Raw genomic sequence first — 20,326 nt, forward strand, 5'->3', positions numbered from 1 at the left:
CAAAAGGCAGCCCGGAATCAGTTTAAAGGAAATCGAGTTGTTACCCACTTATCAGCCACTCTTTACACCCATCAAAACCCATGTGCTTTTTATTATGCCTTCTGTCTGCTGATGGATGAGTTGGAATCAACAAACTTCTTTTAAATCCCAATGCTTCTTCATTTGTCTTCCCTTCACTGCTGTTGTCTTTTGTGTAATCTTTGGACCAACCGCACAAACCTGCACACGGCTTGTGAGAAACCTATAAAAAATAAGTGAGCATTATATATATTACAGCTGTTTAGCCAGCCTTGTATTTAAACGTATTTAGGCAAAATGCCTAAGAGTGAAGTTCTATTTTCCTAGCCCTCAAAGAGATAGTTACTCTGTCAGCAACACTAAGCAGACAGTAAAATATTCAATGAGACTGTTTTCAAATTCCCACAGGAGATCCCATAGGAAACTGTCCCACTTTGCATAAATGACTGTTTTTGGTGGGTGGAGAAAGGTTTAGGACAATTAGATGATGCTCTCCCAGGGGGGAGAAGTGAAACAACTCCTAGTCAAGTCTCAGGCAAACAAGAGGCGGCTCTAACTCTTCTACTAATTTCATTATTTGTATTACAGGCTCAGTGATGCAGGCAAAAAGGATCCTATTAAATATTTTTAATACATGCTCAGCACAGTTAGACATAAAACGGGGCAGGAACCACAGTGAAGAGAATCTACATAATTGCTAATAGAGAAAACTGTCTGGTCTTCGACTACATTTCTTAAATGCAGTTTATCTTATTTTATTCAACGTACCCCCTCCAGCACCCATTACTTATTGACTATATATATACATATATATATATCAGCAGAGAGATTTTAATTTGCTCCTTTAAAAATATTTAGTAATTTACCTTCTCTCAAAGACACATCTTTTCAGCAAGGCCCGTACTCATTCCAATATTTAGACCTTCTTTAAAAAAAGAAACAAGATCAGATTTTGGCATAGAAGCCAGGGAGCTGTCATTTTACTCCTGCAAGAACTATTTCCATGTATTACTAAAAAGCACGCAGTCTAAGCAGCTGTAATGCTAGAATGTGTTACCCACAGATTGTGCACTAACTTCCTCTGGCTCCCTATTCTTGGAGCAAGCAGCAAGAAGTTTCAATTTCTTTCTTCAAGCGATGTGACTTGTAAAACAAAAAGTCCAGAGACTTCTGCTGAATTACTCTGTTTTTAATCAAAGAGTTCTTTCTTTGCACTTTCATATGGTAGAAGATCAGATCTTGCTCATCTTGGAAAAATGCATGGAAGTCCGGTAGAAGCCTCAGTTGCTTTACAATACACATGCAAAAAGAAAGCAAGTTTCATTTCAAAGTGCTGTAGAACTCATTAGAGAGTTTATACAGAACCTGACTTGGCTTCCCTTGGATTTCTGAAAAAGGACAAGGAGAAAGAAGAAAAAATAAAAATTAACTCTTTTATATGTCTTCTGCACATAGTAGAAAGAATTCAAGAAAACACTTAAATATGCAATCCTGTGTTAATTTCTGACAGGTATCATACTGTTCAAGGAAAGAGGAACACACTGCTGCTGAAAATACTTCAGCATACTTAACAGGAATAGGTAGCTGTTTTTCCTGACACTGCATTAGACTCTTTTACTTCAGCCCAGCAAGAGTGAGAAGGATACTTCGAACCTGTTCTGCAAAGTAGCCTCTGTGTCTTGGATCCTGAGACAGACCAAAACACCCCCAGCCTGTGAAACCTCCTCTAGGACCATTGCTCACCCTATCTGGCTGAGGGATTGCCCTTCCAAGAAAACCTCCCATATATCGTCGTTCAGCTCACAGAGAAAATAGTTTTAGACACCTACGTGCCCCATTTAGTTCAGCAGATGGTAGGAGAGCAAGAGTGTCGCGTCAAAAGAGGGTTCTGACTGCACCCCAGCTAACCAAAACAGAAGCCCCGCACAGCTGCTTGTAAGAAATACCAAGAAATACCTAGCTGTTCTCAACAGGGTAGTAGTATTTGCCTTAAGGAGGACTTGCACAACTTCCAACTTATTTGACAAGTCAAATCAAATCCATGAGTTCCGAGTGTGACCAAAGAGCAGATTCACCACTTGGCTCAAAACGAGACAGTAGGGCCAATGCGTGCTTTCCTGATGGAGGGGAGGAGGGCAACAACGACCCAAACAACAAAACCCCCACTGCTCCGTTACTCCAGAGCATGAAGAAATAACCTTATACTACCAGTATCTGCCAGCTCCTTCCCAACGCTCACTGCAGCTCAAACCAAGTACGCAGTGTCCAGCCAGTTTCTACAACGAACCGCAGCTTTTCCGTCACTCGCCTACCCACTCAGCTTCTGGCAGCCAAGGCACCGATCCTTCCCCTTCAAGTCTTGATTATATTACGACCGCAAGAATAAAACAATAGCAAATTCTTACAGGTTTTCTGGATTTGTACTTTGCCTTCTCAAATTGAAGTGACTAGATTTGAAAGACTTTACAATAACTTCACTGTTGCTTCTCCGGAGAAAATAGCCGGTTTCCACACACATTAGGAACTGAATCCCATGTTACAATCCAACTAAAATGGCATAGTCTTTGTAAGCAAATACATAATTGTGAGAAAAGACAAAGGTGCTTTCCCTGTTTTAAGAGTTGCATCAACAATTAAACTTGCCCTTTTTCTGATTAAGAACACTTCTTCTCAATGCCTCGGCAACTGTTTTGACATATTAAAAACCGTAGTCCTGAAAACAAATTTGAACACCACATCTTGCAAGTCTTATCTACACCTTCATTAAAGCACAGCGCCTCCTTGTTTACAAGAAACACCAACACATACGGCCTCTTAAATGACCACCAGATCCTCAAATGGTGCAGTTTTCACCAGAGTTGAAAAACCAGGATAAATTTCTGGCTTGCACAACTGAACTTTACCCATTCCTGCCTTCAGACGCACGTGAGACTCCGCCAAGTCACAAACTGCCAGCTCTTCCTTGAACGCCCGCCGGTCTCCTCACCATGCCGATTTGACTTGCCAAGACTACAGAGGAAAACTAACACCAAGTTTGCCAAGTTACTTGGTCAGGAAGCCTGCTGCACACCGGGGCTAGTACAAGTAGGACAAATTAAAACGCACGCCAAGGTGTGGACAAGTCAATCCCTTCTGGTGTCGGCAAGCAGTTGGACTGAATCAGATGCATTATCAAAGATTATGTCTAAAACCGCAACTTACCGTTTTAACTGAAGTCAGGAAGGAGCTGTAATTTGATGATTCGGTCAAAACTCTGGCACAGATGGGATTACAAAACTATGAACTTCACTAAAATAACCTATAAGATGAATACAGCGCCATGAACCACAAAACTTGCCAGAATGGTGTTCACGAGGTGGGTTTTTTCCTAAAGGAGGGGACTCTTCATTTTTCACACTCTCTCTAAGCTGAACGCCTCTTAAAGCAATCCTCAAATTACAACAAAACGCTCCAAATGAAAAAATTATCCAAACACACAGACGTCAAGAGACAGAACAAACTACCAGCCATCACAGTCACTGTGCATCTTTTGGGGCAGGTTTATCCACTTCGCTTGTGCTGTGGGGTTGTCCCACCAGGCACCAGGAGCGGGCAAGGAGCTCAGTCAGCATCGTTAGATGACACAGGCCAAGTCCTGAAAAACGCAGAACAACCTATAGACCAGTTTGGAGCACTGGCTATGGCTTTGTGAACATGGGATATCCACAAAGATGCCACGACTAGTATAGCTATTGAAGTAAGCTGGAAGTCCTTTTCATAAAAGGTCAAAAAGCTGGGGAAAACAGGGGTTTTTTTTTCCCTTTCATCATAAAACTCCTGTATAACTCCCTTTTTCCACAAAGACCATTCCCTTTCCTGACTTTTTGAACTGTCTTTAGAAAACAGGTGTTGTTTACAACAATAACAAACACACATCTGTGTGGGTGTGTTAATACACACAAAGGCAGGATAACTGAAACCTCTTCCTATATTTAGATCTGTCTGGTCAGCTCTAATTGCATAATTTAATCAAAACCCTCTCCAACGGAAACACATCCATATTCATCACAGGCATCAAAGGAAACATCTTTACAAACTATATCCTTTTACAAACCAACACATGGTCCCACGCCACTTGTCCAATTGTTGAATTCCTCCTTTGGGAAGGGCATGGAATTTTATTTCTTTTTATCAGCTGAAAAAAGCATTTCCCTCCAATTCATCAGCGCAGGGCGGGAGGAACTTCCTTCACAGGTGAGACGGGAAAAATTTACCGACATGTCACTTTCAGGGATTTTTTTTTTTTGGTTTGTTTTGTTTTTAAAGTAGTCGAAACATACATTTGCAGCATAAAGGAAAACCCTTAGAAAGAAAAAGAAAAATGCCCAGCACCACTCAGGCATCAAAATTTTTTAGTAAAGCTCATAAAACGCAAGATGTGCTTTGTCTTCACAGAACGGCACAGCCTGCACGGATTTAGAAAGGAGTTTGTCATCAGCCCCAGCCGGAGTAGTGCTCCAACTGGGTATTTTTAAGGAGGGAACCCCACCAAATGCACTCCAGTTATGCTCAGCTTATGCGAGCCGCTGCTCCTCCAAACGATTCATTTTACCAAGAGCATGCACCAGCACAGTTACATCAGCTGCATTAAACCACTTCTAAAGACTGTGACCCAGACCTCATTTATCAGAGATTAAGTAAAGATGTTAAATTACAGCTCAAGATCTCCAGCTTTAAAGCAGAATGTTTCACCAAAGCAAAAGACAAGAAAATCTGAGAAGGAAAAATTACTTACTCACTAATAGAAGCGTTAATAGGTCAAGCCTCAGCAGAGCAGAATAAAATGATGAAACTTAAACCAAAAAAGGAAAGTTGTTAAAATAAATAATTAAATCTTTTTCCCCCACCCACCATTTATACACCTGAATTAAAAATACCCTCTTCAGTTTGCCAATACTGAAGACATTTCAATGCATTTCATGAGATGCACGCCTTTTACTTTTTTGAAAAGCATTCCTCTAGCTTTCCTCTTTTCTGTCTTTTTTGCAAAAACTAAGAGGGCTGGTTTTGCCTTTAAACGACCTTTAATACACCGTATCTTCATCAGGTCTCTAAAATGTCAAGAGCAGAGCAGAGCGAAAGATGTATGTTAAATTTCATGAAGTGTCCTTCACTTCACAACTACCATTCTGGACAGAGAAAGTGTTTAAAGACGATACAGCTTTCCAAGCCAAGTTTATACAGCCCAAAAACAAACAAACATCAAGATTTGCCAGATTTCCACTGTCCAATGAAACATGGTTTAACTACAGCATGCCATTAGTGGCCTTCTGAAAACCGGGACTGGACAGGGTCTCTTCCTTTCACAAATATTTTCATGCAGACAATCACTCTACGGAGCCGAAGGAACAACTCTTGGTTCAACTGAGGACCAGGCACGAGGAGCACTAGCTTTCCCCTGAACAGGCAGGCACACTTGGAACAGGTATCACACGTTATCGTGGTCGGAAGCCAACTGCCTTCCAGGCAACAGCTGGTTCACCAATGAAGTCTAAAAGCTCCATTCTCAGGAGCGTTTTAACCCAAAGAAGTCTACTGTCCGCAAGTAAATTGGCTATCAGTGCAGTTTTTTTTTCCTTCCATACCTAAGCCTGTAAAACCTTGTCAGCAGGAGTACTATCACAGAGGGCACTGGGCTGCCGCTCAGGAGAAACATTTCCTTTGGGCAAGCCATTTCACAGAATCAGGGAATTGTCAGAGTTGGAAGGGACCTCTAGAGATCATCTAGTCCAACTCCCCTCCTAAAGCAGGGTTGCCCAGAGCACATCACCCAGGACTGCATCCAGGTGGGTCTTGAACATCTCCAGAGAAGGGGACTCCACGACCTCCCTGGGCAGCCTGTTCCAGGGCTCTGGCACCCTCACCGGAAAGAAGTTCTTCCTCACATTTGAATGGAACTTCCCGTGTTCCAGCTTGTGCCCGTTGTCCCCCGTCCTGTCACTAGAAAGCACTGAAAAGAGTCCAGCTCCATCATCCTTCAACCCACCCTTTAGGTACTTGTAAACATAGATAAGGTCTCCCCTCAGCCTTCTCTTCTCCAGGCTAAAGAGCCCCAGCTCTTTGAGCCTTTCCTCATCAGGGAGATGCTCCAATCCCTTAATCATCTTAGTTGCCCTACGCTGGACTCTCTCCAGTAGTTCCCTGTCTCTCTTGAACTGGGGAGCCCAGAACTGGACAGAGTATTCCAGTTGTGGCCTCACCAGTGCAGAGTAGAGGGGGAGAATGACCTCCCTCGACCTTCTGGCCACACTCTTCCCTACGCAGCCCAGGATCCCATTGGCCCTCTTGGCAACAAGGGCACATTGCTGGCTCATGGAAAATTTGCTATCCGCCAGGACTCCCAGATCCTTCTCCTCAGTAGTGCTTTCCAGAAGATCCATCCCTAACCTATATTGGTGCCTGGGGTTCTTCCTCCCCAGGTGCAGGACCCTACATATGGAAGCCTCACGTCAAGCCTTAGCTTCTCCTGCTAAAAGGCGGAGAACAAAACTCTTGAAGGCTACCAACTGAGAGGTAAGTATTAGACCAAGAAAGCCACAGGGGTAAACGTCGGGACACAAGGTTTGCTGGCAGGATGGCACCAAGACAGCCTTGTGAGAGCACGTGCCATTACCCCAGGCAACATCTTCACACCATGGAGGAAGAGGGCAGTAAGTCAGTTGGCCAGAGGCAGCTTGCCCTGGGCGAGAACCGATGACCGCTGTGGTGAGGGGACAGAGGGCAAAGGGACCCCTGAGAAGGGAGCACATGCCAGCGCTACCGGGCTCATCGCAGCCAAGGAAAGTGCCAAACTACTGCTGACAGTGAACGGCCGGGGACAGACACAGAAGCCACAGATGCACCTTCTGCCTCCTAAAAGCACAAAACGAGGGCGCCCTCGTATGTGAGTATTCAGAGAGATATCAAAAAAAAAACAACCAAAAAAACAAATAAACAAAAAAACCACCAAAAAAAAACAACCCTGCAGGATGAGGCAAAAGCAGCTGCCACAGCCCCACGCCAGAACATCTGCAGAATCTCACGTCAAACCGTTCTCTCGTATTCCTGAGATCAAGGCTTGGGAGGGTTTTGTACAAAGGCTTCAACCCACAGATAGGAACTGATAGTTCATACAGCACTTGGCAACCGCATAGCCTGAAAGGAAGTGGGAGATATCCTCCTACATTGCTTACCGGGAATACGGAAGTTTTACAACACGAGAAAATGGCTGTAATCTATCTATCTGATCCCCCGGTTATCTGCAAGCTTTTTATGATTTTGGAAGAGGAATCAAGCCACATAGAGAATTACTCAGTAACCTTTCCTTATCTGCGAGCTTTTTTTATTAACATAGCCTGTATGATTCTGCATATGGAATTACGGCAACTTAGTATTCACTCCACCCTAATTTTCCAGGACCAGTTTAAAGTTTCAAAATTGGGGTTTTGCAAAGTTGCAGTACTGTAACCTCACAGCTGAGACACCAAAAGACAGCATTTCCTGACCACCAACACGCTCGGCAGGGTCAGCAGCAGGCTAGCTGAAACAGCCAAAATGCTTCCCAAGTTTTCGACTGCTGCCAGCTACCAAATAAACAGTCATAGTTGTCCTAGCACAGAGGACACTCCGGGCCCCGAATACGTCATGAAGTGGGACTGCAAGGATGAACTTCCAGGACTTGCAGCTTTCCAAGACTACTTACTTCTAGGCTGAAAGCTAGTGCACAAAAAGAGCTCACATGGACCTATTGGAACAGGTCCAGCAGAGGGCCATGAAGATGATCAGAGGGCTGGAGCACCTCCCCTATGAAGACAGGCTGAGAGAGCTGGGGTTGTTCAGCCTGGAGAAGAGAAGGCTCCGGGGAGATCTCATAGCAGCCTTCCAATATCTGAAGGGAGCCTACAGGAGAGACGGAGAAGGACTCTTTGTCAGGAAGTGTAGTGACAGGACAAGGGGTAATGGTTTTAAATTGGAAGAGGGGAGATTTAGATTAGATATTAGGAGGAAATTCTTTCCTGTGAGGGGGGTGAGACGCTGGAACAGGTTGCCCGGGGAAGTTGTGGATGCCCCATCCCTGGAAGTGTTTAAGGCCAGGCTGGATGGGGCTTTGAGCAACCTGCTCTAGTGGGAGGTGTCCCTGCCCATGGCAGGGGGGTTGGAACTTGATGATCTTTAAGGTCCCTTCCAACTCTAACCATTCTATGATTCTAAAGATTTAAGGCTCCTTGTCTTTAAGATGAAAATCTAGATGCCTTTAATTCCAGGGCGGAAACCAGTACTCCCTAGTTCCCAATATAATAAGCCTGTAGGTTCAAACAACCCTGACTGCTGGCTGGCCTGGAAGATTGAGAGCCCTCGTGTCCCAAGTCAGGGGAGGAAAGAAGCTAAGCAAAGGTGTGCTGGAAACCTGCCTACATTCAGAAATACAAGACTTCAGCCAAAGCAGCTAGCCACCAACGCTCCCAGTTCTCAACTGCTCCCAGTTCACAAACCACAGGAGACGCATCGGGTCTGACCATGAGCAAGAGTTACAGCTGATAAACTAGTGGGGACAAGGGCAAAGGGAACAGTTATCCAGTAAACTGTTGCAAATAGCCCTGGAGTGTTTATGCCAGTTATGTTAGATGATGTTTTCTGCACAGAAAAAATTTCAAAGAAGCCTGTAGCCAAGCCAGAGGAAAAAAATACTATGGTTGGGCTCCCAGGGGTCTGGATAGTTCCTTGGCACAGTAGAAGGCTACAAGGATATTCAGCGAGAACCTTGCTTCAGCACTGCCACTAGGGAAAATACCCAAAGTTTATAGTCTACATTTGTAGACTGTAATATATTTCTTAACTTCAAGGAATTAGACTAAGACTCAACGTTTGAAGATGTTAAATAGCCAGCAGTAGCAAAAAAAGGGGGGTTAAACACACTTACCATATACCATTGAAACAAACTTCTTTTGAGAAAAGTGGATTGAAAGCAAAAAATTTCAAAATTACTTATGCAGTGCTGCAGAACCCAGGAAAGCTACAAGCAGTGACTTCACTTACAGCATGTGTCATCTTCAGGTGCCCTAATTGTCTTTACTGGCAGCTGTTTCTGGTAACAGCAGCTCGCTTTTAGAAGAAGGGGTTTTAACAGAGTTTAATATTTAGCTTTTCTCTAGTTTCTTGATAACGCTGCTAACAGTACCTGGTCTGCCAGCTGTTTTAAGTTATTTAATCCCCTAAAAAGTAAAAGAAAGTTTCTGCTGCTAAGAAGTGAATCTCGGAGGACATTCTGTTCCCCATGAGGAAAAACATGTGTCCTGCCTCACACAGAACATGCACTAGATGTGCTCTGCTCATACGATTGCATTAAACTAGAAAAGCATTTCTAACACAGCTTGCAGTTTATACCAGCAAAACAGCATTTGACCAGAAAAGCTTGTTTAAGTGTTCCTCCGCATCCATCCTCCCTCACCCCCCATAAAATATGCTGTATCATTAATCATTGTCATTTTGCTGCCAATATAACTACACTGGGGCTTTGTGACTGACGTAACCGTTGGCAATCTAACCTCGCCATGCTAATCACCAACGTAAGTATCTGGGAAAGAAAACCCTGTAAATTAGACCTTTCCTTGGCACGGATATTAAGGAAGTCTTCATCTGGGTGTACTGTAGTACTCGTTTGTAACTGGCTACCTCCAACAGCTACCTTGGGCCAGCAAGGTGACGGGTCCACCAGCAGATGAGCAGCTCTAACAGCTTGCTCCCACCCAAAGAGAAAAGGTTTGCCTTTACTCCCTTGTGCCAGCTTCGGTACTCCAACGTAACTTCCACCCTGCTTACAGTCTGTCAGCCAATTCACCCTCGTAGCCTGGCAAAAACAACAACAGAAATAAATGTTCTGCGGAACAGCTGGATCAGCTTAGAGCAGGATGAGCATCAAAGTCCCCCAGCCAGCATATCCTAAGAAATCTGTGGCTGGGCTTGAGAGGAACCAAACTGTTAAGAGTTCTCTCCATCTTGTGGAGCTGCCACCCCCCTAATTTTAAATGACATCCAGAACAAAGATTAGCTCACACTCAGACGTGAGTGCTTCAGTCGATTTGCAAAACCTCGTCTCATCCCCAGAGCAACGAGCTCTGCCCCAGCTGGTTCCGAATAACCAAACACTCTAGCAGGCACTTCAACCCCCCTCTGCTGCCACCGGCTTCTGCTCTAGGTAACTAGACAGCAAACTTCAGAAAGAAAAAGAGGAGTAATTTCATACCCATCTGCCCAAAAATACCACACGCTACAGGCAGTTTTAAGCTGAGAGTATTTATAAAATATTTTCCAGGCGAAATCTAATACAACACATTACAGAAACTATAATTACATTATCTTTTTAGGTTAATAAAGACAAAGCCTTTTCCTTTGGCTACTACATCCAAATGGAAGCACTTAACACTGACACTAGCGAGCACGAATAATAAAGGGCCTGTTATTAAGTACGCCAGACTGTAAAGCCAGCAGCAGGCAAAAATGCAAAACAGGAAACTGTAATAGCCAGGATGGCTACCTATATGTAAGCCAGGTTTTCCCAGACATTCAGCACGGTCAAAATTCACATTTTTCAACATAGTATAGTTTGTCACTGCATCCACCATGTAATTCGCAGAATAGGCATAAACAACGCCTGTTTTATTTCTCTCTCTCCTCAGTAATAAAAAGGCAGAAGTGTCTGATGGCAAGAGGACAGACCAAGAGACTGTGTGAAGGGAGATGAAACTCTGGTCCTGAACGCTGGAGATGGATGGCGAGACCTCAGGTAAAGCCACATGAGTTGAGCCTCTGTCTCCCTCAACTCCCTCTTCCCTCCCTGTGCAGGGAAGCACACACTTCAGAAGTGTTTGAGATTCCTGAAAGACTACACATTTGAAATTAAACCAGTGTAATCTCATTACGCATTTAGCAATCCCTGAAGCCATCACGTACATGTTGTCAGGTCTACGAGAAGGCCTAGGTAAATTTCAAATCTACTTTCATCCCTGTTGTGACAAAACAGTTATGCTGTTGTCATACAACAGGAAGAAAGAAGCCATCTGGACACGGTCCTGGGCAACCTAGGTGGCCCTGTGTGAGCAGGGGGTTGGACCATATGGCCTCCAGAGGTCCCCTCCAATCTCAACCATCCTTGGATTCTGTGAAGTTCTCAAAACAACCACTTGCTAATCATTTGAAAACAAGAATTTTGTCCAATTCAGAAATTCCAGCTGGTTCAAGGAAACTGCATAGAACTCTGCCTGCCTCAGCACAATACAAAATCACAGAATGATAGGGGTTGGGAGGGACCTCTGGAGATCATCTAGTCTAATCACATCAAGTGCTAGTAGAGAGAGGTAGGGACAAAGCTCTGCTTGCCATGCATAGGCAGAGTCATGAGAGAACGGCTTTTTAAAGTAATACAGCATTTTCACCAGGAAGTCAAACTCAATGAATTCAGTGAAATGAATCAAAAATCACACATTTCAATAGAGGATAGAAGATTTGTCCAGAATTCTACAAAGAATAGATTCTCATGAACTATGAAAAACTCAGCTTGCTTTGTTTCCCTGATTTGACCACTTCACCAAATCCTCTTTAAAATGCCTGGTGACCTTACTGTACTTACTGTACTTCTTTTAAGAATTTCAAGTACAAACCAGGGAGAGCAGAAGGCAAAGCAGAGAAAAACATCATGAGAAATAACCCCTCTCCAAATTTTACATAACTTTTAGAATATTTTTAAAGCATCCAGAAGTCTTCTGAGTTACCTTACTCATCCTTCCTTCCTTCACTGCTTGTATCCTTTAAGTTTGGCTTCATATATGGCTCCATTATGTTAAAACGCAAGTCGTTTGTCACTTTGCTTCACACACAGCCCTGGGTAAGAAGTCACTTGCTTGTGGGCTACTGAAAGATTCTGATCTACAGAGGTTCCCATACCATGCCCATCACTATAGCACTCGATGCCTTAAGCAACCCTGACTAACCCTTGTCATGTTCACGTACTGTTTGTCTTGCAGCCTATCTGCAAAGGCAAGATGGATCGACTTATTTTAATATACACGCAGTAAGGTCAACAGGGAGGAAAAAAATAAATAAATAAAAGAGTCATCAGACGACTTGTAGTTGGACTAACCTGAAGAGTGAAAGCCCTCCCTAGGTTAAAATAAAACCAAACCAAAACTGATTTCAGTCAGGAAACCACAACAGTGGTAAAAATAAGTCAAATTTCACAATGGAGCATTCAGCTATCAAGGGAAAGACCCTTCATCAAATAGGACTGTGTTTTATTGATGGGCCAGTTTTGAGTAACTCTTCAGGCCCTGTGAGCAGAATCTACACTCCTAAAGCAGGTGCCTAAGCTAGTGGCCTAACCTGAAAGTCATTTTCTTGTTTCATACAACACAGCACAGAAACCCTTGTGAAAAAGGCAACTGGCCAACAGTGAGCAAATGTATTCTGGCAACGTTGTTGTCCTACCAAAACACTAGCAGAGTTTGTTTTGCAACCAGCTTGGGAGGGCTAGAAAGAAAAGAAGGAGAAAAAGGTAAAAAAAAAAAAAACAAAAAACAAAACAACAACAACAACAACAAAAACCAACAAAAAACCCAACCCATACACTTCTCTTATTCTTCAGCTTTTATAATTTACTGGGACACCACAGAGAATTAAACCATCAAGTGAAACAGCAGGAGATGTCAGTTCCCTACCACCTTCCACCCTCTCTCACACACACACTTCCTAATTTGTCTTGGGAAAAGTTTTTGAGAGCCCTCTTTCCACTGCCTCGGGAAATACAGCTCGTTACAAGCCACATATTTTGTCCCTCAACGTGTCAGCTGAATGAAAGTACTTACTAGTAAGAGAAATGGGAGACAGGAAGGACATTGCATTAATTCCTCCCAGGTCAATATTCAAATGAAACCTAACAGATACAAAGGTGAAATATGTTGGTAGAATAAAGGCAAATATGCAACTCGCTAACAGCATCTGACCAAACAGCAGATGTTCCCTCCTCCTATCACTCTCAGAAACGCATTTCAGTGGAAGCCACAAATCGTTGCAACATGATTCTCCAGCTATTAACTTCATCTTTAACCAAAACTGATTTTATGCTTTTAAGCATTTAAGTATTTATATATAAATAGCTATTACAGACACACACCTTGATAGATTTACAGGCTCTTCTCAACTATATATAGGCTTAGTCTACCTTTATCTGATCCAAATAACATTCACTGCTGTTGAAAGTCAAATTAATTTAGGCATTCATATGTGCACATGAACATAGAGCATACCTATGAAGTGTGAGTATCCCTACATATATACCAGCGTAAGAATAAGGTATCTTTAAGAGTCTCATGCCCTGGTTTCATCACACTACGCCAGACAGAACGCTGCTATTATTGTCAATGCCTTAAAATGCTTGAAATCAGAAGCCTGAAATGATTTATAAGAAAAATATCGTCAGTAAACCAGTCTTTCATGTAAACACAGAAGAATGAGAGATACTAATTCCCAATATGGAACAAAGCGAGGAAGAAAAGCAAGGAAAAGTATCATCCACTATGGTCACTCATGCCCCAAGCAACCTGAACATCAAGGATTCTCTGAATTCATAAAAAACTTTTTGACCTGCTACATAAGTGTCATTCGTTCTGCGTGCACACAGGCTTTTTTGCTGTCACCTACCTAGACAAGCTTTTAAACACGTACATCAGTCTTGCAACCTCTGTAGGAGAAACTCTGTGACACTGTAAATCCTGAAATCCAACCTCTACTCATGTAAAAAAATCTGTATTAAGAGGATACATTTTCAGCTTCCACTCTTTAACAGTAGTTCCAAGTAGTGAAAGAAAAGTCCATCGGTCAAAGCTGGAGGGCAGACATGATTCTTCCACCCATGCTGGGGACAGAAGCAAGGAGGCAGTGAAAACTCCCGCAATTCTGTCTATAATCACTTCAGCATTGTAAAAAATTTGTAATGGGTTCCAAGTTACCCAACATTGGACTGATAGTCCATAGATCGCTCTGATGTGGATTGGCATTTTAATGATTTTAATGACAAGGACTTGCAAGTTAAATACTTCTGAACACCATTAAGTGCTATAATTCAGACTGTCTATACTGACTTATTCAGACAGTCTCATCTGCTGCCACGTTGGGAAGAGCACTCCACTTATAAGCTCAGAAATATGAAATAATGCTTCAGAAATCACTGGTGAACCACATTAATGATCTGCTTACGTGCCAAGTCAACATAATAGTTGCCTTTGGATGATACTGCTTTGAACAGTGCCTAAATATAATGACTTATATAAAGGCATGTTTAAAAATAATTTGTTTTCCTCCTTGTACTCCAGACTTCGCCTGTGCATGACAGGGAAAGGGTGGGGGAAGAACAAAATGAGAAAGACTGGTGACATCTATGCTGATATCACTCTCCCAAGTGGACACCCCATATTGAAATAAAAGTGCCATAGAGTCCAGAACAATTACAGAACTAGGTTAGAATGACTGAATTGTGCAAGGGTCCAGAATGGCTGTACTGGTCAGGTTCCCTGCATTGGCAAGTCTAGGGGAAAAAAAAAAAAAAAACAAACCCAAAAAAACCCAAAGCTTCAACTCTTGATCTAAATCAGCTTTTATGCCATGTCCCAAGATACAGCACTCGCAAGAAGAGTAAAACTGGATAGAGGAATCCATACTTGCAGAAAACCCTTGGTAATTTGACGATGGCTCAACCCAGCAGCTGTGTCACACACAGTACAGTTATCGGGAGGGCAGCACCGTGGTCACATCGCCGTGCAACACCTCCACAGTACCTGACACACATCCTCCCTCCTTCTCCAAAATCAAATAATAATAATAATAATAATAATAATGAAGGAACCATCTACGCAACTCTTCTGAGTTCAGCCTTACGTGCACTGAAGAGCTGCCCTCACGCAGTCTAATTAGACGTAGCGTGCTTGATCTTTGTTCCTATTCAACAATGAGGCACTTCCAAAGCCAACTCATAAAACCAAAGCAGGGAGAGATCCTGTACAATCTGGGCTCATTCTGGAAAATGCTTCATGTTCCTTAAAATCAGCCTGGTTATTTTATGAAGTGTTTGGCTTCTCTATCCTGTTAAAAAACAAAGACACCCCCCCACTCAAATACACACGAACTGGAAAAGCCTCTGTAATGCAAATTAACATTTGTCAGAGGAGGAGGATAGGGATCTTTGTGGCAGCCATTAGCAACCAAGAGTGTCCTTCTCACCCCTGAATCCACCCTCCGCAAAGCTCTTCACAAAAGGCCCAATCTAACATTTTCTCTGGTTGTTTTCAGTCTTGAAGAATAGCGACATTCTAATGGAAATAGTTATACAACAGCCTGCAGGGATACAACTCTACCAATTAAAAAGTATCAACTCAAAATAACTTCTTTCCCATCCCAAGCAAAATCTGCTGTTCTAAGGTAAAAATCCTCTGCTTTTCTGAAGTTATGCCATTGTAGCTCGAGCAAAATAGCTAAAGAAGTGCAAGATGCTGGTGTAGACGAGCCTTTAAGTCACCAGCATTTCAAGCCAAGCTTGCCAAATTGTGTTTATGGTTTAAACTTGAATTTTCTGTTCAGTAAGCTTCAAAAGTAAACTTCCAGGAACTGCAGATCATCTTTATTACAACTTACACGCATTCAATTTTTGGAGACACTGCTATACACAGAGAAAGGCCAATGGAAGAATACCAGTCTGCAGCTACTAGAGGGAAACAAGTGAAGTTTTAATGGGCAGAACAGACCTTTCCCTGATCTGAGAGCACAACCGGGTGAGTTTGTCATCAACATTTAAACCAGAAGTTAAAAAAAATGAAATTAAAAAAAAAAAAACCAAACCCCACAAGCATTAGTAGAATCTCTTCATTAACCATAAAGCAATTTGTGAAATAAAATTTTCATTTTCACAGATTGTATGGCTCTCTCTTCAATAGGGTAGTTTTGTTTATTCATCTGCATCGACACAGCAGAAACGATTTCCATATTCACCTTTTATAAGACACTGCACCCAAAAGCGAGCGTTAATTCTTTTATCTGCCACTCTGAAAGCACCTTAGCTAAAGTGCATCCTGTTGAGATGCAACTGAACCTGGGGGACTAACGGCTTTCTCACCACTAGTGACCATTTATGTTCTCCGCTTCTCTTCTATCCCTCAAAATTATTTTTTTTAGTTACATTTGTGACTAAAAAGAAGAGCTGTTTCTCTCTAGGCTGGGAGAGGTTCAGGAGACGCAGTGCAGAGTTCACACCGATTCAGGTATGAAGGGTTGGTTTAACCACTTAATACATGCAAAACCCTCAGATCACCAAGCAGCACACTGACTAGTAGAAAGAAGAAAACGGAGTTTTAGCAGGATTTTCCCGAAATACTTCATAGTGATTTTATCAGCAGAAACAGCAAGACCTAAGATGTTTAGTATATAATAAATCTGTGGCATGCTACTTTCCAAGCTACTTTCAGCAGAAACATGAATCTGAAGCCACAGCTGCCTTCACTAAGAAAAGTAGTGACCTATGCCAAACCATATTCAAAATTACAGTGTCTGTTCTACAATAAGTTTGGTAGTATAGTTAAAGATATGCCTAAGATGCTCCATCTTATACAAGAACTCCAATCTGCAGGAACATTTCAAGAGGCAGTTGCAAACTTTAGTAGGATAAAAACACTAGGGGAGGGAAACAAGCCCAAACAATTAGCTTGTTTGCCTGTTTGTCCTTTCGATATCCGATAGCACAGTCCGCAGGTAAAGTCTAGCTGATTTTGAGGCTTGAGAAAGGATATATAAAATTCAGAGAGATTCACTCACAACCACCTCCCCCCCCTACACACACACCCCTCCAAGCTGCACATACCTTCATCCGTTTCAGTTGCTAATGACTGTAAGAAAGAGGTTAAGAGTCAACCTAAATTGGTTCAGCATTTATTCTTCACAGGGCCACAAGCTTTAATTTCAACTACTCTTTGCATAACTTAAATACTAAACACGGTGCTCTCCTTATTTGATTCTTAAACCACCCATATCTGAAGCACAATGGGACATGTCACAGACACTTGCTTCACTGCCCTCATAATATGGTTTAATTATGATGACTGAACTAACGGGCTCACATCACAGACTTTTACAGGTTGACCCTGTGTCATCCTGATGTATCATTTTGCACCAGTTCAGTGCTGTAAATCAATTTAAGATCTCCAGCAGGTTGAAAAGGCTGGTAATGATGCTTTCTCTGCAGTCTCTGGGGACTCCACATTATACACAACTTACATTATTTATAAAGCTGAGATGATGCCTCCATTAGGCTTGTAAGACCACTCAAATGAGCTTTTATTTTACACACACAACTTGGGCTTCGTAGAGCAGAACACTGGCTATATGTAATATGCAGTGCAGAAGCATTCAGGCTTCATTTAAAACAAACAAACAAACAAAAAAGCCACAACCCCTTCATTTTTTAAATTTAAATCTTTATACCAAGAGCAAAGAAACTCATGATTTAATCTGAATAATTTCCCAATATTCAGAAACACAAGTAGCACTTTTAATAACCTTTGTATTGTTTTTCTTTACATCCAACTCTTTACTTTGTGTTCAAACTACAGAGGAAAAGCAAACACTAAACTCATCAGCTTTCAAACAATTGATAGTTAATATTTATACAGAAACAGAAAGATCTCCATCTGTATATTCAGTCACTTTTCTCAAACGTATTGGATCATCACATCTTCAAGGGTACACAAAGAGGCAAGTAGAACAAGACAGAGTAGGAAAAAATGTATTTGATTACATACCCAGTGGTTGATGGGGTCAAAACTGAAGCAAGGACAAATCCCTACCCTTAGGGTAACCTGATCATGCCTTGAACCGATCCTCTCCGGTAGCTGTGGAAGGCTTCTGGATCACTCAAACCAAGGGAAATTTCTCTCAAGCGCCTACTTACAGTCTGAAGTAAAGTGCAAGATTTCATCCCTAAGACCAAAAGCAAGAACTTCAAAAGGGGCTAGATATCTTTCATTTTCATACTGACACTCTTCCAGTCGCAGCAAAGAAGCAAGCACTCAAAACTTGCACTAAAATCCAACGAGAACCTCTGAAAAGCTCCATAGCACTGCTCTCCGGTTCAACGGAAAAATAAAATGAGTATTAATCAGTCGCAACTAACAAACTCATCTCCCATAATTCAGCAAAGTAATTACTGACAAGTAAAAGAAAAAATTAAGTCAATGTTAATACCTCAGGTTCCCTCACATGATTTGCTCCTACTGTTTGACAGGACAAGGTGCCGACAGTTAGCCACACGAAGACTAGCAGATTTACAGGCACACACGCCTGCAAAGAAAAGTGGTCTCTGGGGACTGGGTTAGCTTCAGTTTTTATTCTTGAATGCTGCTTAAAAATACATATAACTATTCGGGACAAAAAAAAAAAAAACAACCAAAGTTTTCTCTTTTTGACTCCTCTGTATGCAGAAGAGATGTGAACTATCAGCTATGACATGTTTGAAATACAGCTTTTTCCTAAGCATGTTAGTTCCAAGATGCCCTATCTTTGAACGCTGACATCCATTAAACACTGACATGTTTCACACAATGATCTTTTCCATTTGCTTGTATCTGAAACACACATCTACTTTTACTCTTCCCAACCTGAATCTAACAATACTTCTTCCCCACATAAAACTGTCAGCTTTTTTACATGCAGTGAGTATAATTTTTTCCTAAAATGCACCAAAATAAAGATTTTTTTTTTTTTTTTTTTTTTTTTTGGAATAAGCTCCAATTATTCAGATACAGTAAAAGCAAACCATAAGGTCAGACCACAGATCTTCTTCAGATTGATCTACTAACAAAAGAGCAAGCACAGCAACCCTTCCTCAGTCAGAACTCCCACTGACTTCAGTTTATAAAAAAAATAAAAAAAAAAAGTCAGGATTTGGCCCAGATCCTTTCGAATGCATGACTGAATATTTCCACACCAGTAAATTTTAATAAGCTTTAAAAGATCTATATTCAGGATAAGATTATATGGCTGTAGAGCCCACGTATATGAAGGAACTACGCTGAGGAGAGGAAAATCTCATGCACCCAAAGCTTCTAATAGGGAGGAGGGGAAAAAAAAAAAATTAAGTGAACTTTTCTTGACCTCTAAGCAGAGATTTGTCATTAAAAAGAAAGAAAGGAGGGGAAGGGGGCTGCGGAAAGAAAGGGGAAGGGGAGGGGGGGAGAACCCCATATGAAACGGAGAGGGATAGGGCTCGGCCGAGGGAGAGGGCGAAGGGCTTTTCTCCCCCAAAAAAAAGCCCAAAGGAGGGCACTTGCCCCGGCCGGCCGGGTCCCCCCGCGGGGCGCACAATGGGGCCGGGCGGCGGCTGCGGCGGGGGGGGGGGGGGGGGGGGCTGTGCTGGCGGCGGCGGAGGGCGGCTTCCCGGCGGCGAAGGGTTCTCCCTCCCGCCGGGCCCGACGCGGCACCTACCCACAAACTTCCAGCCTGCAGCGGCCGAGCGGGGAAGCGGCCCCCGGGTCTCCCCGGGGCTGCCGGAGGGACGCCATCATGCCCGGGGAGAAAAGAGAGCGGAGCCGCGCTCCCTTCCCGGCGCGGTACCCCCGCCCCGGGGACCACCCGGGGGGGATCTGGGGGAGGAGGAGGAGGGCAGCGGGGAGAGGCGAGGGGACACGAAGTTGTTACCGGCTGCTGGGCGGGCGGTGAGGCGGGGGGGGTGGTGGTGGGGGTGTCTCCGCGCCGCCGGCGGGCAGCCCCGCGCCCGCGCTGGCCTCCGCGCCTGGATCGATCCGCTGTGTCCGGCTGGCGTCAGGCAGTCGGGGCCGCACCGCCGCCGCTCGGCTCGGCTCGGCTGGGCTCGGCTCGGCCCCGCCGGCTGCCAGCGCCGCTCGCCGACACACGCACACGCACGCAGGCAGCCGGCCCGCCAAGGGATCCTCGCCAAATTACCGCCCACCGGCGGGCCCCGCTAGCAGCGCTGCGGCCGCCCCCGGGGGCGGGAGAGCGGCCGAGAGCTCCTCGTTGGGGGGGGGGGGGGGGGTAGGGGGGGGAGGCTAAAGCCTTCCGCGTCCCGGTGTCTCAGCCCCAAGGGCCCGGCCTGCGGGCTGGAGGAAGTTTAAAAAGGCGCTTGTGTACTCGCCGGAGCGCGTCCGAGGTGCTCCGGCTGCTGGGGCTTTAAGGAAAGCTCCAAATAGTGTGAGAATAGCAATTAAAGTTAATTCCTGCGAGGCTGTGATTTGAACTGGAT

General features: G+C 43.6%; 1 protein-coding gene across 3 annotated transcripts in view; it reads right to left on the minus strand.

The window, feature by feature from the left end:
* Positions 1-19,977, minus strand: part of SMAD1 (SMAD family member 1) — a 52,684-nt gene extending 32,707 nt beyond the window's left edge. The window contains exon 1 of one of the 3 annotated variants that reach the window (XM_074155201.1): positions 19,765-19,977. The gene's annotated coding sequence lies outside the window, so the exon portion shown is untranslated. Of the gene's footprint in view, positions 1-17,870; positions 18,344-19,551 lie in introns of those variants that run through there. The other 2 variants (XM_074155202.1, XM_074155203.1) reach the window with 2 other exon arrangements.
* Between the last annotated feature and the right edge of the window lie 349 nt (positions 19,978-20,326).

The sequence above is a fragment of the Numenius arquata genome, chromosome 10 (assembly GCF_964106895.1).
Source record: "Numenius arquata chromosome 10, bNumArq3.hap1.1, whole genome shotgun sequence".
NCBI lineage: Eukaryota > Metazoa > Chordata > Aves > Charadriiformes > Scolopacidae > Numenius > Numenius arquata.